Source organism: Drosophila rhopaloa, unplaced genomic scaffold (assembly GCF_018152115.1).
Source record: "Drosophila rhopaloa isolate 14029-0021.01 unplaced genomic scaffold, ASM1815211v1 contig_178, whole genome shotgun sequence".
NCBI lineage: Eukaryota > Metazoa > Arthropoda > Insecta > Diptera > Drosophilidae > Drosophila > Drosophila rhopaloa.
The window spans coordinates 5,989,243-6,005,750 of NW_025335059.1; the positions used below are offsets into that span (position 1 = coordinate 5,989,243).

General features: G+C 37.0%; 1 protein-coding gene across 1 annotated transcript in view; it reads left to right on the forward strand.

Moving 5' to 3' along the window:
- Positions 1-16,508, forward strand: part of LOC108053420 — a 44,698-nt gene that overhangs the window by 15,986 nt on the left and 12,204 nt on the right. The window lies entirely within an intron of this gene.

Below are 16,508 nucleotides of genomic sequence, written 5' to 3' on the forward strand. Positions count from 1 at the left end.
TGTCTACTCCTCCCCGATGTTGTAAAAATGTTGCCACGTCATTGGAAGTAATTACTGTGTCATTCGGCAATTGACTTTTGATTGGTATATGGCCGTCGTTGATTTGTTGGCCTGACAGTTTAAGTAATTACATCTTATCACTATTAAGTGTAGGTTAAGTGTCAGAGGTAAACTACTAGCTTTTTGATTGATTTCAAAAGATAACCAAAAGTGTCGGAGTCAAGAAATTAATCTTGAAATGGCTGCACATGCTGTGCGGCATTGAATTACAAATTATTTAAAGGTCGTATCTAAGTGTAATAACTCAATTCGTCAGAATTCGACCGCATTTAATTAAAATATTTTATTAATTTATATCACCAGGCAGAAGGCCATAAACTCGCTTTATGCCACACGTAAACACACACTCAGTAATTGTGAAAAATAACAACGATGCACAAGCAACATAAATTCAGGACAACAACAAGGATACAGTCCTATATGCGTAAATTTCTTTACTCCTTTGCCAGACGCTGCATTTTGGCCCGGCCATTATTTAAATTAATAAATATATTACAGTTTTACATTAAGCCAAAAGAGAATGATAAGTGCATTTAAGTCGCATTGAGTATACGCACTGTTCCACACTTATTTAACTTCAGATTCCGACAACGGTGGGAGGTTTACCACTATCAAAAGAAATGTCAAAAATGATGATTGATTGAAATTTACGGATAAGCTACCAAGGGCAGTCCTTAATTCGAATTTCTTGTTCATTTTCTTGAAATAAAATTATATTTTGCTAAAATTTAAACATTTTGTACTATTTTTATTCATGGCTATTTTATTTTCATCTTTAAGCATTCTTCTTACATTCACTGTTGACATTTTATTTATTATAAATATATTTCCTCCTGTATCAGTGAGCCGTATAAGAAAGACTGTGTTAATTCCCTTTGCAGCGACGAGTTTCACAGCTGCTGTTTAATTGGATTACGTTGAGGATTCTGCCAGAACTACTTATTTTACTCACAATTCGACCCCCGTAATCGATAAAATGCAGGTCCATGTGTTCTGATATGAATATGAATATAAGTTTAAATTACTTCGTCTTATCTTTCAATAATTTAAAATATGCTTTTTGAAACCAGCTTATGATTGGATAGAAAATTTGGATGTTAAAAACAAATTTTATATAATTTTTACTTTTAATTTAAATAATACTGCATTTACTAAAAGTCTAAGGACTGCCCTTGACTCCCTCCTTAACTTTCGCATACTGCCAAGGGCTTCATTTGTTGTAAGACCTCTTCCTCTGTTTCTATCCTGGTCGGCTTTACTCTGCTGTCACTGAAAAAAAATGTTGTGCATAAAATCCATATTACTAAAATAATATTTAATAAACATTACAAACTGTGCAGCTCATTTATTTTTTTCTGTAAGATTAGGATATGGCTATTTTAAATGTAGGTAATTATAAATATTATGTTGCATTCTGTAAAAATTGTAATAAATCCGGTTTATGGACTTTAAATGTCTGTGTCTATATAACTTTTTTACGCCCACCAAAAAATATCGAGCTATTGGGACTTTTAGTTTTTAAGTTGGTTAAGTTTAATTTGGGATCGAAAAAATAAAACATTTTAGTTAAAAGCGATGTCGAGATAAATTGATATTAGTTTTGGAATTTCGATTTAGACTTCGATATAAGTTTATCCCTGAATGAAAATAATGATAATTTAATTAATTTTTGCTATTTTCTTAGCCGAATAAAGCTGTTGTTATGTTTAAAATTTTCTTTTTCGTTTCCGCCATATATATTTATTTTCTTTATTGAAGAAAACATTTTTTCTAAGTGTACCTGCTCGCTTTTGCGCTGAGGGGCGTGCCTGGCATGTGACATTTGCCGGCATAAATGTCAACAACTGTTTGTTATTGTTGTTGGCCTGCTGGCGTTTCTGTGTTTGTGTTGTTGGCGTTGCATGGCTGTTGCTTCGGTCGTCTTGTTGTTGTGGCTGTTCCTGCTGTTGTAGTTGTTGCTGTCGTTGTTGCTGTGGCAAGTGTGACTGCGGCTTTGGCTGTCAACAATGGCTGATGCCAACAATGTGACCGTCATGCCGTGGGCACTTCCTAGCGCCAAGACTTTGCCACCGAGAGCCACTCAAACTTCGCTAAACAACCATACTAACACACACATATTCGCACACACTCGCAAGCACACACACACACTCTACACGTTGCGTATACGACGCGTGGTAATTGTAATTATTCTCGCTATTCAGCCAGATTTGTTAAGCCATTAGGCAACAGGTCGGCATCCATATTAATGCCACCACCCAGCTGAGTCTGTGTGCTCGAACGGGGGGTATTCCGGAATAATTAAATTCATTTATGCGAAACCCCAAGCGTAGCGAACAACTTTGGCCATAAAAACCCGAAAATAGCCATAATAATGATAATAATATCAATAACAACGGGGATTACTTGCCAATAGTTGAGCGCGCTTCATAAAAACCAGCTGTTAATATTTTTTCCATTTTCACATCAATGTATAGATAAACACAAACACAAAAATAAATAGAAGACAAGGGAAAGGAAAGGAAGAACAAGCGAAAAAATAGAAAACGGATATCTGTCTGCGATGGCATAAACTGCACATCATGCAATAGTTAATAACCTAATAAAAAATTTAACCCTCTGCATAACGAGGCTTCTTTTGCAAAATGATCCATAATCAATTAGTTTATCGGAGTTTCAAGTTGAGTCATAAATTATGCTTAATAAATATGAGGAAGTCTGATGTGTGTTCAACACAGTTTTTCAATGAAATTAAAAGTATGTCAGAGGATAAGTAATGAGAAATATACCATTATTGAGAATTCATTTATGCTCATCAAAATGTTATTATTATTGCCATCAAATTAAGTTCAAAAGTCAATTCAATTTGATGCTTTAATTTTTCTTTAAGTTTTCCAACAGCTAGATGCCATTCCCAAACGATATATTTAAGTAAAAGGCCTAATTTATGTCATTAGGCTTTTATGCTTGCCAAAAATATATTAAATTCAATAACAGCATTTACTTGCTACTCCATTGATTAAATGCAAATCGTTTCCGACCGAATAATGCTTTATTTGTACTAGCCACTTGTTCTTTGTTAAATCATTGTTACTCTGCTCCGCTTAAAGTTGATCCTTTCCATTTATCAATGGTAGCTCCTTGAACCACTCTCCCTGGGAAATATGATTTATGTGTCCCGCAGCGCTTGACTACTCACTCCGCCTTGCCACGATTTTCCTCGAATTTTCCCACAATTTCCCCGCCCAACCCCGAGGCCGTTTGAACTGTCGAAAGTTGTAAGTGTTGCCAAAGCAGCTTGCCGCTGTTGCTACTAAACGAAATCGAAATCGAATGCCATCGTAATGGCCTTTGGGCAGACAAAGGGCATAATTTTACACGCAGACTTTCAGACGGAAGAATGAACGGACTTGAAGGCCAGCAGTCGTTTGTCTGGCTCAACTTCTTACTTTAAACAGAAAAAAAATTCAAGTCTAAACTTAAGAAGTCTATTTCCAAAAAAAATATGATAAATTAATAAAATACTTATTTGAATATATAGTATAGAGTATGTTCTAAAATAAGAAAATGTAAGTTAACTTATAAACAAAGAAGAAATATAAAGATAAAAAAATGTTATGTGAGGTAACACCAAAAATTGAAAGATCTTGTACGATTATTTTGAGCTCAAAATCTTTAAATTTAGAATAAATAAATTATATTTCAAGAAATCTTGTTTTAAGTGCACTCCCTTATTACTAGGCAGAATGAAAATTTGAAATTATAATGCCATCCGGCCGGCCGGCAAACTTCTTTTGACCAGCCAGCCGTCTGATGTCTTGGCGCCGACCCATAAATATAAATTTGATTTTTTTATATCACACTTTGATATGTGTGCAGCAAAACCAACACTTTGGCAAACTTTTCGCATCTCATCTCATTTCATCTCCGGAATCGGAATCCTGTTACATCTGTCGGAAACTAACTGAAAAACACACACAAGTCGTATTAAGGGGAAACGCCAATGGAAAAAGCTTTAAATGCCGCTCAAGTTTCATTTGCATCATTTCGATTTGCATTAGTGGCCATAAAATATGTTCAAACTTTGGCAGTAAAATCAAATGGTTTAATTTAAAAAGTCGTTAATTTTATTTACTTCATTTTAATGGCAGCACATAAATGAAATGATTGTTTCGACGCTTCGTGGAATTGTCTTAACAAGTAGTTAAGTATACTTTATTGTGGGGTGCAATTGATTTAGGTTATTGAATTAAAGTTATTTAAAATGTTGGTCCCCGTACTAAATAGACATATAAGATTGTGAAGAGAAAAACAATATAAAAATGAAAAAATCAATTAAACAAATATAAATAATTTAATTCTTTAAGATAGGCTCTTTAAAAATTAACAAGAAAGGAAGAAAACTTCGGCAAAGCCTGAATCTGACAAAAGGCTGAACTATACAACAAATCTTTACAGTAAGACCGTAATTCTGAAAACAACGAATTTATAATTATTTGTCTTTTTTAGATGATATTTTTTAGGGGTTGACTGAAATTAAAATACCCTCTCCAAGGGTATGCAAATGTTAGTGTTTTAACTTCCAGTTTTTAACGAGTTTCTTACGAAATTTAATAAGTGACGATAACAGCAAGAAGCCAAACTGTTGCGTCATCGTTACAATTTTACCAAAATGCATAATAAGAAAACTTTCAAGAAATCAATCGCAAGTTTCAGCTAAGCAGCTTAAGAACTTAAATCAATTATGTGCAGGGAATGCCTGTCGTATGCGTTTTAATTAAATTCATTTAATCTCTTGAAGACTACACGTGTGCTCAGATTTTTGTACAAAGGGAATTTTTGGCCTTGGGCATAATGCACTGTGATTTGCAGACGCACTCAAACTCGCTATGCCAATAGCCGTGAATTTTGGTTATTTGCCAAAGCTACGACTGCCGTTGACAGTGATTTGCGTTTGGCAAAAACTTTTCCACCATTTTAGCCGCAAGTTGGAAAAATGTCAGAAAAATACTCAGCCCATCCATATGCGTGTTGAGCAGATTTCTAAGGTGTGGGTATAAAAGAGGCACAGAGGGAGCTATTCGAAAAGTGAAGGAAAAGCGCAAACTTTTTCATTACGCAATTTTTGTGCTTGGCCGGCGCACATACGCACCTCGATGCGCCCGGCATAGTGTGGGACTTTTTATCAAAATCACACTCATATATTCAGCTTTGCCTAAAAACTTTTCTAATTCCATTAACGTTACGCACATGCTCTGGCTCCCCATCGTCCTTCCTCTCCACATCCTGGCTGGCTATTGTGGCCGATGAAGTTTTTCGCCCACGTGCATTTGCCCCTGGACAATAGACCTCACTGGAAAAAGCTGCTTTTAAAAATATTGCCTTAACCGTATATAAACACACAAACGAAGAAAAATAAATAATTTTTTGTCGAGATCAAGCAGTGTTTGGGGATATTCTGTAAGCAAACATTTCAAAAAAGACATAAGTAAATCCTTTAATTGTATATAACTCTCATTATTAAATAAATACATTTTTTTTTACTCTAAGAAAAAATGTTTTTTCAGTACTCAGTCCTATTTCAAACAACAACCATTTATTTATTGAAAATTAAATCGGTTTTAATATACAATTTTGCATGCCGCAATGTTTTTTGCATGTTCTGATTATAAGAAACAAACCTATTTTATTTAAAGTTGCACAGTTTTGAACAATTTATTTCTTTAACATGTGAAGCCAATACTGAATATTGTTGAAGGTCCAATCCCACAAGAATGGTTGTTTTTCTCTTAGTGCAGGACATAGACAACATAGATCGGAGTTTCGGTGACTTTACAAATTCAGCCATAATTTTTTGGCTCATCCCTCGCTTTAAAGTAAACAAACAGTACAACGTCTATAATGAGCCGTAGTTGCGAACAGATTTTCTCTGACCGCCGAAAGTCATTTTCTGGCGGGGGATAAGTTTGGGATTTGTGGTGTGCTTTAAATCTGTTGGGAAGTTTAAACATTTTTTCCGCGTCTCATTGCTCAGCTTGATTGCCATGGTGAGGAGCTGGATTTTGGGTTCCGCTATAATTTGACTTAATTTTTGTTAATAATTATTTTCGCATTTTCGGCATTGCTTGCGGTTGATGGCAGCCAGCGTTGCCCGGGCGAGGGATCAGAGTTAATTAGTTTGTAATTATTATAAATTGAGGATGAATGCTTGTGGCAAGTTTAATTGGATATTTGATGTTTTTAAATTACGCAAAAACGAGCGTGAAATATTAGCGCCAGCTATTGCGCTATCTTTTTCGCTGTAAGCAAAGTCCTGGTCGGGGGTAAATTAATTTTTAATGCCTTGGCTTTGTCGCTCGGCTCTATATTTATGTTCTGAGCCAAAGCAGCTGTCTTCCGGCCGAGTTGCATGCTTTTTGTGTCATCGACCGCGTTTGTGTCACACGTGCCACACCCACACCAAGTACGGTGAAGCCTCGCAAAAGTGTACAAAATAGAATAATATATCAAATCAAATAAATATGTCAATTCGGCTTACTTTAATTGGACAAAGAGACTAATTTTTTTTTTAACTTTTTATTATTGAATTTAAATTATTGAATTTAATTCGTTTTAGCTTACAATACTTAAGCCGATTTATTTTGTAAAAAATAATAAAAGGGACTAATTTAAAAATTTGCACGGTTTCAGTTATTAAACTAAATTGAATATATAATTATTTTTTCCTTTTTCCCTTAAGTGGTTCTTAAGAGTTAAACCCTTTGAGGTTCCACTGCAAATTCAAGTGGTAGGGGCTGCGTCGTGTTCGGTTTGTAGAGAGGGCTCCGAACAATTAATCATAATCTCGTGTAGTTGCACAGCCAAGTGCCTGGGCCACGTTCGCAGCAGTTTTTCATAGTAGCGAACAATAAATTTTAGAGCCGCCGGCCGCGTCTTGAGCAGTCATAACTTTGAATCAAGAAAGCCACGTAGCCTTGTACACCATCTCCGCCCCCACCAACTCCCAGCTGAGGGGGAAAATATGTTTAAATTTTACTTTAGTTTGCCCCAATCCTGTTATTGTATTATCATTTTCCCTATGTGCCATCCAGACACGTACATTTGTAATAATTTACTATGAAATATGCTCCGGAGGGTGTGGGAGAATGATAAAGTCGTTCGCTTTATTTATCCCCCATTGCTAATTCAATAAGGTGGCAATTGGGAGTGACTGCATGCGTGCTAAACTATTTGCTGCGATCAATAACAGGCTATTCCGAGGTTTCAGTTTACAAAATGAAATAGTTTGAGTTGTTTTTTCAAGCATTTTTTTATGCTTTTACTTAAGGTGTATTCATATCGAAAACGTTATGTTTTCTTTTCTCTTAATTCAATATTTATTATACAAAGAATTCCTTTGTACCTTCATTTAATTTAAACGTTTACCTACATGAAATAGCATTCAATAGCAGAATCTTTAACAGCCTAGATTACAAGTTGTGCATTAATAACAAACGATAGCTTTTTAAACTTTCCTTTTATAAATTCAACAACTTTATGAAGCTTTTCTATAATTTATATGGCTTTTACCCCTAGTGTACTGTCACATTAAGTATTCTTCGATTTCTTGTCCTGCACTTTTGTTATAGTTTTTTTTTGTTAAAAGCTTTGCATGTCCCCCTGAGCCGAGAATACGTGTGGTGACCGCACTGAGCAACCATAAGTACGCATCTGTATGCAAAAGTACACAAGCTGGGTTGAAAAACTTGAACCTTTGGTGTTTGTTTTATTGCCAATGATACACACAATTGTTTGTGTGGCCTGCCAGTGAGACAAACTCCCCTTCCCTGGCACTGTTTCCATTTACATTCCCATTTTCATTTCCATCCGCCCTCCTGCTCCTTTGCCATCAACATTGCCCTGTTGTTTTCTTTGGACGCCCAAATTGATTCTATTGGCTTTATTGTGATAAGGTCAGAAGTTAATGTAAATGTTGTGGCCCTGTGCATTGAGACAGCTTGCTGGGGGTTTCTGGTTTCCAAATTAAAACTTCCAACTTTACTATTCTTTTTGATGTGGCCGAAGGGTCTGTCCCTCTGATAAACTCTGATCAAAGTAAACTGGCACTGGGGAGTCGATCTACGAGGAAGATATGCAGTTTGGTAGTACATGTGCTGGCGTCTGACCAAAAATACACAAAAGTTTCTGTATTTCGCAAGATTGGCAGTTCAGTTGGATTTTGGGGGCTTTGATAATGATATATACAAATGGGAAAAAAAAATATTCTTTAACCCTTGCAAAAATGATGTGTACAAAAAAAGTATTTCCTGCTTGACTTAAAATATTTTCTAATTAATAATATAAATATTATTTTCCAAATCTGCTAGTTTATAATGTAAAATTGGAACGGATATTAAACAATAATTTAAGAATCCTTTATCAGTTCTGTATAAATTATTTTTAAAATCAACAAAACAGTGGTTTCTGGAGAATGGCACCTGTGAGTGTTTATCTCCTAAATTATTTTCTAAATTTCCTTCTCAGCAAGCTGCACTATTGCACTTCTTTGCTCTGAAAAAACCTCTAAAGCGGAGTTGAATTTAAAGAGTTAATTTCCTCTTCACTCATGCCAGACAACCACATACTATTGGAGCAGACTTTTGCAACGGGGTCGGAGGTTGGATGGAGTCAAACTGAGGCAGCTAACTGACAGCAATGCCGTGTCGATGTCGAGAGCATCCATTCTCCATTCAATCCGCCCGAAAGCCTCCATCTCTCCCTGCTGAACCATAAAAAGCAATGCCTGCTCCTCGTGCTCCTCGTGCTCCTCCTTCTGGAACTCTGGATCTCCGTCGGATTCTCAGTGGTTGGCTTTGGCAAAGTTTTGTGCGTAACATGAAAAACTTCGATAAATTCACAGTTGAAACAATTACCATGAATTTTATCAAAAATGATACGCGCTGTTCGTATCCGACCATGCAGCAACAATATTTTTTAATGCACTTTGGGGGAAAATGAAACGCAAGAAGGATGCTGAGGCAGCTGCTCGGGATAAAGATCTGTGGGCGGGGTGGGTCGTGGCGGGGCGGGGATGCCCAGTGGAAGGCCAGGAAAAACCAAGAGGAAAACCGAGGGAAATGCCTGACAGATAGACCAGGAGACAGCGTGAAGTTGCCGGGATGCTTTTGCTGCTGCTCCTGCTTCTCCGTAAAATGTAAGCGCAAAATTGCTTGAGAAAACTTTCTCAACTTTTCAGCTAATATTTGACTTTGGCAAAATAAGCAGACGATGTGGAAAAAACAACGCAGCGACATTGCATCGAATGGAAAAAATATATATTTTCTTAAACATTATGCGACGACATTTGCGCTGATGTGAAAGTATCTTACGGATACGGAATCCCCCGCCCTCGAATTCCGCAACATATGCAGCGGCAGGCCAACGTTTCGATCCGTTACGACATTTATGGATGCCAAAGAAAAGAAAAAAAAATAGAACAAAATTCTGGAAAATATTTATGCCAGCACAAAGTTGTTCGCCCTAAACGCTGCAATTGAAAATGAACATTAAGGCAGACAAATTTAATGGCTGTCAATTGGAGGCGAGTGTGCAAAGTTGTCCCCTTCTCCCTATTTTTTCAAATTTGTGTAAACTTAATATTTTGTTATTAGTTTTGCAAAAGTGTCCAATGGTTTTTATTTCATTGCAAAAACTCGCTGCCAGCACAGGCAACTCAAATAGATTTTAAGTAGCTTTTCAGTTTGAGTCGACGTTAAATGAGAAAAGTTTTGCCGAGTGTTTGTTGCAGTTTTTCGTGTAAGTTGGTCGCTACTCCTTCGTGGCAGGTGAAGTGTCCTCTTCTCGGCCTTTTTTTGCTTTTCCTCTTGTCGTTTTACCAGTCGTTAATGGTCTTTTGGTTAACAGTTTAATATTTTGAACCCCCTGAAAAATATGGTCCAAGAAATCAAATTGGCGGTTAGTAAAATAGTTTTAAAACAATTTTTTGTTAATATTATCTTAACAAAAATATTTATTCGAATACACTTTCTAAGTAGGGCTTAAAGGTTTTTTTGCTACAATTTAAGCGGACCCTTAGCAAGTTCTTTCAACAGCAATTAGCTCATAGAAAAAATGTGAAGATTGAAATATGCCAGACTGCTGGGCCATTCTTCAATTTTCACCCATAACTTCTCCAATTGGCACACTTCTCTTGCGGATCCTTTTCCCCCATTTATGGGCCACCGCATCACGCTGAAAACTCTCGGCTCCGTTCAGTTTACTAATTTTAGTTTTGCAACTTTTTGTTGTCCAAAACGAACAAACATACACATACACACAATAAATAAACCCCAGCGTCTGTGGAGACCGTAGAAACAACCAAACTATGGGACGTGGGAAATCTACTGGTAGCAAAAGCCACGCCGAAAAAAAAAAAATATAGAGAAAAGTCCGGAAAAAATGTTTTAAAAAATATAGAAAGAAACGGAGGAAAATTAAGAGCAAACAAAAAGGCAAGCGTCGTTTTCCCAGAGCCGAGCATATTGTATTGAGAGTTCGTTTTAATTAAACGCAAAAGGAACGCCAAGAATGGCAGCGGCAGATTGCGGATTGAAAAAGGTTACTGCAGCGCAGAATTTATAAAAATAATTAAAAAAGTTGCAAAATGCAAAAGGCAGAACAAACAATCACAAAAATTGCACCGAATGGAAATAAATTTAAGCAGAAACCGAATTTGTCAGACAGAGAAAATAGCGGCGCACAAAATATGTACAAAAAAATATGAGGGAAAAACTGTAAGCGAAATACGAACATAAACAATGCATTGCGGAATATTTGCATTGCGTATACGCCATGTAATAAATAAAAGAAGAAGTGGGAATGGGCGAGTGGCTGCTCCTTGAGCCCCTTTCCGAAGCCAGTCCTCCAGCTCCAACTTGGCACCGGCAAACAGTTTCCAACTGAATGGCTTTATATCCAACGACTAGAGTTGCATTTGCCACAGCTGCCAAGGATCTCTGGGCATCCTTGTGGAGTAGCCCCTATGTTCCACCTCTCTTCATTCACTTGATACGCTCGCATAGGGTATTATAATCTGGCTAGGGAATTCAAAGGGCTGAAATGTATCCCGTCAGCTTAGTTTTGTATTCTTAAAAACAATACGATTTTTTAAACCATGAATTTTGTATGTAATAGGTTAGTTGTAGTTTTCACCTTCTTATTAAATTAATTTTATATTCGCTTAGCCTTTTGGTTTAGATAGGAAAAATTAAATAAAAACCCAAAACTCAAAAAGCAATGTATAAATTTAATTTTATTGATTTCTGTACACAAATTATTTTTATCTAAAGCTTTTGACTTGGTAAACTTAATAAGAAAATCTTCTTAAATGAAGCTTACATTTCACTAGCTTTTGTCTTTAAATTGAGGAACTAAATACAGAGTAAAACTAGAGAAACAATATGATAAAGAAGCATATATTTTAAATTTAACAATTTATTTTGCAAGGGAAATCACCGATTCGTTGAGTAAAAGTCTGCCTTTATTTTCCAGTTTCTCCATGCCATCATCATCGTCATCTCCGTCTGCATTCAACTTGCAGCTCGTTTGTGCCAGTTTTGCTCGTTTACAGGCCTTTACCTGAAACTATTACCTACTTGCTGGCTGGGTTGGTCGATCCCTGCCACGCCCCTGCCCCCCTTCAACATTTTCCGCCCCTTTTTATCCCTGACGAGAGTCCTTCTTCTACTGCAATCAAGTGTCGACTCGCTGAATCTTATAGTTGCAAGTATGCAGTTTTTTTTACGCTGCTGAGCAGCTGCAGAAAGTTGCTCATCTGATTACATATTTATTCGCAATTTATGCATAATTCTATAACAGTTCAGTTCGGTTCAGTTCATCCTGTACTGGCTTTAATCAGCGGAGAAGTAAGAGATAACCTTCCGGAATCGAAGGCATGCCACAAAACAGGTCCCGGGCAATCCATCAAGGCGTATCATGCCCGGGAAATCGCCCAAAAACTAAAACCCCACCAATCCCCAAGTGTATAAAACTGTCAGGAACTAGCTAGCATACACTGGCTGCGAAAGAAAAAAGAACAAAATAAAACACTTTACCATCCGATACACCATGTTAAAGCCCTGCTTTAAGTCCCCCCAACGAACTATTCGCAAAAGCAGAAAAAATATGATGAATCTTTTGTTGTTTGCCGACTCCGAAAGCCACTAAAAATGTTAACTAAAATACGGGGAGAATATATGGCCTCAGATGAACAAAAAGAAAAAAGCGAGGAAAGGGAAAGTAAATGTAACCAAGATGAAATGTGCGGAACTCCACCAGCAGCAATAACATGTTGAGCAAAAAATTATAATGGAAATGGGGAGCAGATGGAAATAGGACACGGAAAGTGGGGCGAAGTTCGAGGAGCGGGGGCATTGACAAGCACAAAATAGTCCTGAGTCCTGGCTGTGGCTCAGCATAAAACTAACAAGAAAATTTCGAAGGCATGCATTCCATTCAGGGCGTAACGAATCATGTAACTGAGCTCTCACTTCTCGTTTTCTTTAAAATTACGAAAACCAGGAGCAACTGTCGGAAAGAAAATGAGAATTGAGAGAAGGAAATGCTTTTAGGGAAATGCTAATCAAACAAGAAACTTTTTAAGTCACACAAGTTATTTTCTGCATTAGAAAAAGTGTATCCAGGCTGTATTACAAATTTGCAAGTGCTTAAAAGATAACTTACATTAATGGATTAATAAATTTATTTACCTTAACTTCATTTATAAATATTTTTGATTTGCCAACATAAAAATCATAAATCAAATTTTTTTGTCTAGCAAATATATTAAGAACAAGAAAGGAAAGCTAACTTCGGGCGGAGCCGAAGTTGATATACCCTTGCAGAATACTCTGTAAATTATATTCTCCAAAATTATTCATATGATGCATTCTTAATACTCATAAAAAGTCCCAACTTCCTAACTTTAAAAACACCAAAGTTATGACATTTCCAATCGTTCAGTTATATGGCAGCTATAGGATATAATCGGCCGATCCTTATGAAATTTGGTAGGTTGGCTGGCCAAATATAACACCCATAGAAAATGCCGACTTCCTAACTTTACAAACACCAAAGTTATGGCATTTCCGATCAATCAGTTATATGGCAGCTATAGGATATAGTCGGCCGATCCTTATGAAATTCGGCATGTCGGATTGATTAGCCAAATACAAAACCCATAGAAAATCCCAACTTCCTAACTTTACAAACACCAAAGTTATGGCATTTCCGATCGTTCAGTTATATGGCAGCTATAGGATATAGTCGGCCGATCCCGGCCGTTCCGACTTATATACTGCGTGCAAAGGAAAGAAGGGTGTGTGCAAAGTTTCAATTCGATATCTTTAAAACTGAGAGACTAGTTCGCGTAGAAACAGACAGACGGACAGACAGACGGACAGACAGACGGACAGACGGACAGACGGACAGACGGACAGACGGACATGGCTATATCAACTCAGGAGGTGATCCTGATCAAGAATATATATACTTTATAGGGTCGGAGATGTCTCCTTCACTGCGTTGCACACTTTTGACCAAAATTATAATACCCTCTGCAAGGGTATAAAAATGTTTTGTTTAAATTATTGGTAAATTGCATTATTTAATATAAGCTTCAAAAATTCTTTAATGAACACTTACTGAATTGATGTATCACAAAAAAGACCTACCACATGTCAATGTCAACGGCGATGACAAAGATAAATTTACCCAACACGGGAAGTTAAGAGATCTTTCAGTTTGCCTGCCCAGCGATGGCCATTAAAATTTAAATTACAAAATAGCCCAGTGCTTGCTTTAAATTCCCAATTCTGTTTTGCGAATTTAATGCGGAAAAAAAGAAAAAAAAGCACACACAAATGGCGCCAAATTCCGTACGGCAATCAACTAAATTCAAAGCAAATTGTCCGCACAATGCCCATCATGAATGTCCTCGAGGATACGGGAAGCCGACGGCCTAATGCTCATTATTTTGCGCTCGAGAAATTTCTGTCTCGTCACTAATTCATCATTGTTTCGGCACATTAAATCCTTGAACGTCAACGCATTCATTATCTCATCGCATGTGAGCCGAGGGTTCTGAGCCAAAGACTCTGCTTTTGGCCAACTCATCGCCGAGCTCACATGGTCAGCTGTCCGTTTGTCTCTTCCGTCCTTTCTGTTCTGTCTGTTCTGTCATCGAGGCCTCGTCGCAACGACATGCTTGAGTGATATTAACTGACCGACAATCAGTCAAGGGCAACTGGAGCAACTGGAGCATCAGCGGCCAAAGCAAAGTTGGCCCAAAGAGGCTTAGACCAGATTTTCGGCAATAGCGAAACCGGAGCATTCATGCGGCTGGCAAGTTAACCACGAATAGCCCTCGTCATTTTCCCACAAAAATTTTATTTAACCCTCTGGGTACCTACATGTATGTGGTATTTTTTTATTAAAATGGAATATATTTTAATAAAAAGTAATATTTTCCTTTAGGTAATAAATTAATTGCAACGGCAAACTGTAATCTGATAATTTATGTATATAAACACTTTTTTAAGCAAACGAAAATATAAATGTTAATTTTATCACTAAAATTTTGTTCACTCACAGTACAACAAAATTTATGTTTAAAAATTTAAAATATTGGACAATTAAAATTAAAGTTTATTAGACTTGAAAATGACTTCTTGGTTTTAAGCTTATCAAACTAAAATAAATTAAAATAGTCAGGTTTTTGAAAAAGTCGATTTATGAGAAATTTGTATAGATAAGTAAAGAAAGTATTATCTTATGTAAATAACTTAATTTCTAGCCTTTTTAAAGAAGGCTAAACACCTTCAAAAAATAGGGTTAATACTCCCATTCAAAAGATGTCTGTGCGGGTTGCACGTTAATTGCTTTTCAGGCCAATCGAATTTTTTGCCTGTCATTATGAGTAATGTGTCTGGGATGCGCACATAAACCAATTTGTCTGAAAGATTGCGCCGAGTGGCAAATTGGTCTAAGCGCACAGCAATTTAAACTATTCGTGTTTTCCGACATACTGACATAAACATTAAACCGTTTAATGTAATCCACCGTTGAATCAGCAAACCCATATAAAAAGAAAGCATTTGCCAACCCAACATAATCGCACATGTCATCTGGCCTTAATTTCCCATCCAAACAAAACATGATTACAAATGGCCAACGAGTGGAATAAAAAACATTTAAAAGGATGGCAAAAAAACTGATAAGCAAATGTATGTAAATATTTAAAATTGCGAAAGTCAAATGACCTAGGGGCAAAAACATGTTGTTGTATACATAGATTATATTTATATTTAAAGAAGCAGTAATATTTGTCTTAATTTATGTATAGAAATCTTAAATTTCTTACCTGTATAAAACCGTAATTTTTAAATATCAAATATAGTTATGCAAAATTTAAACAGTGGATTTTTGTGGATGTATTTATTGTAGTTATACATTATTTAATGAGCTTCCAATGGTATCGTGAAAATAAGAACTTTGCAATGTATTGTACTGAAAGTTTCGTTAGGAATTCAAACTGTGTCACGCTGATTAGTCATCGTTTCGCCTTCCTTGGGGACAAGCATCATCATGCCGTAGTTGTCGTGACAATAAATTCAGGGCATCCGCATCCGGCGGGGGTCGCCAGAAAAAGTCATATTACATCGCTAATTTATGTAGCACATAAGTTAATTTCTGTTTGTCTGTTATTTGTTGTAATTAGGCGACGTTCAAGCCGTTGTCCCAGGGGCCATTAAAACTCGTCCCTGGCCGCCGGAAAAGCTTCAAGCCCATAAACAAACGAAAAACTGTTGCTTCCGCTGGCTGCGTGTGAAAAAAGGAGAGATACTGGCTATATCCACGAAAAGAGACGGCCGTAGTCCGGGCTAATTATTTTGTCGGTCAGCCAAAGTTCATAGTTCACATGCCACAAACAGCGGGAAAAGGGGGTCATAGCAGGCACCGCCCACTCGTCGGTCCGTTTATATAATTTTTATTATCAGGCAAAGTAATATAAACTTAATTAATACCCGCGTCGGCCGACGGGTCGGGCGTTTGATTCATGGCCTGCATTTGCGGGCCCCGGTTTAAATGCAATAATGAATGTGGCGGCGCGGAATAAAAATAAAAGTAAATGTAAAAAATGTGCAAAGTATGGCCGCACAAAGTGTGAAGGCGTAAAAGGTCGAGAGCCGGGTCAGTTCCAAAAGTCAAGGCATTAACGGCGCACAGGCGACCTTTTTGGCACCTCCGCTTTTGAAAAAGGGTTTTCTTTGGGGCACAGTGAGACCTGCTCGGAGGCAACATTTGTTATTTGACTTATAATAGAGACCTATTATTTACGACATTATGAGGTGTCTGTTTTTTTTCCTAAATATGCAATGATGTGCAAAACGAAAAGAAAGTTTTCGTTTAATCAC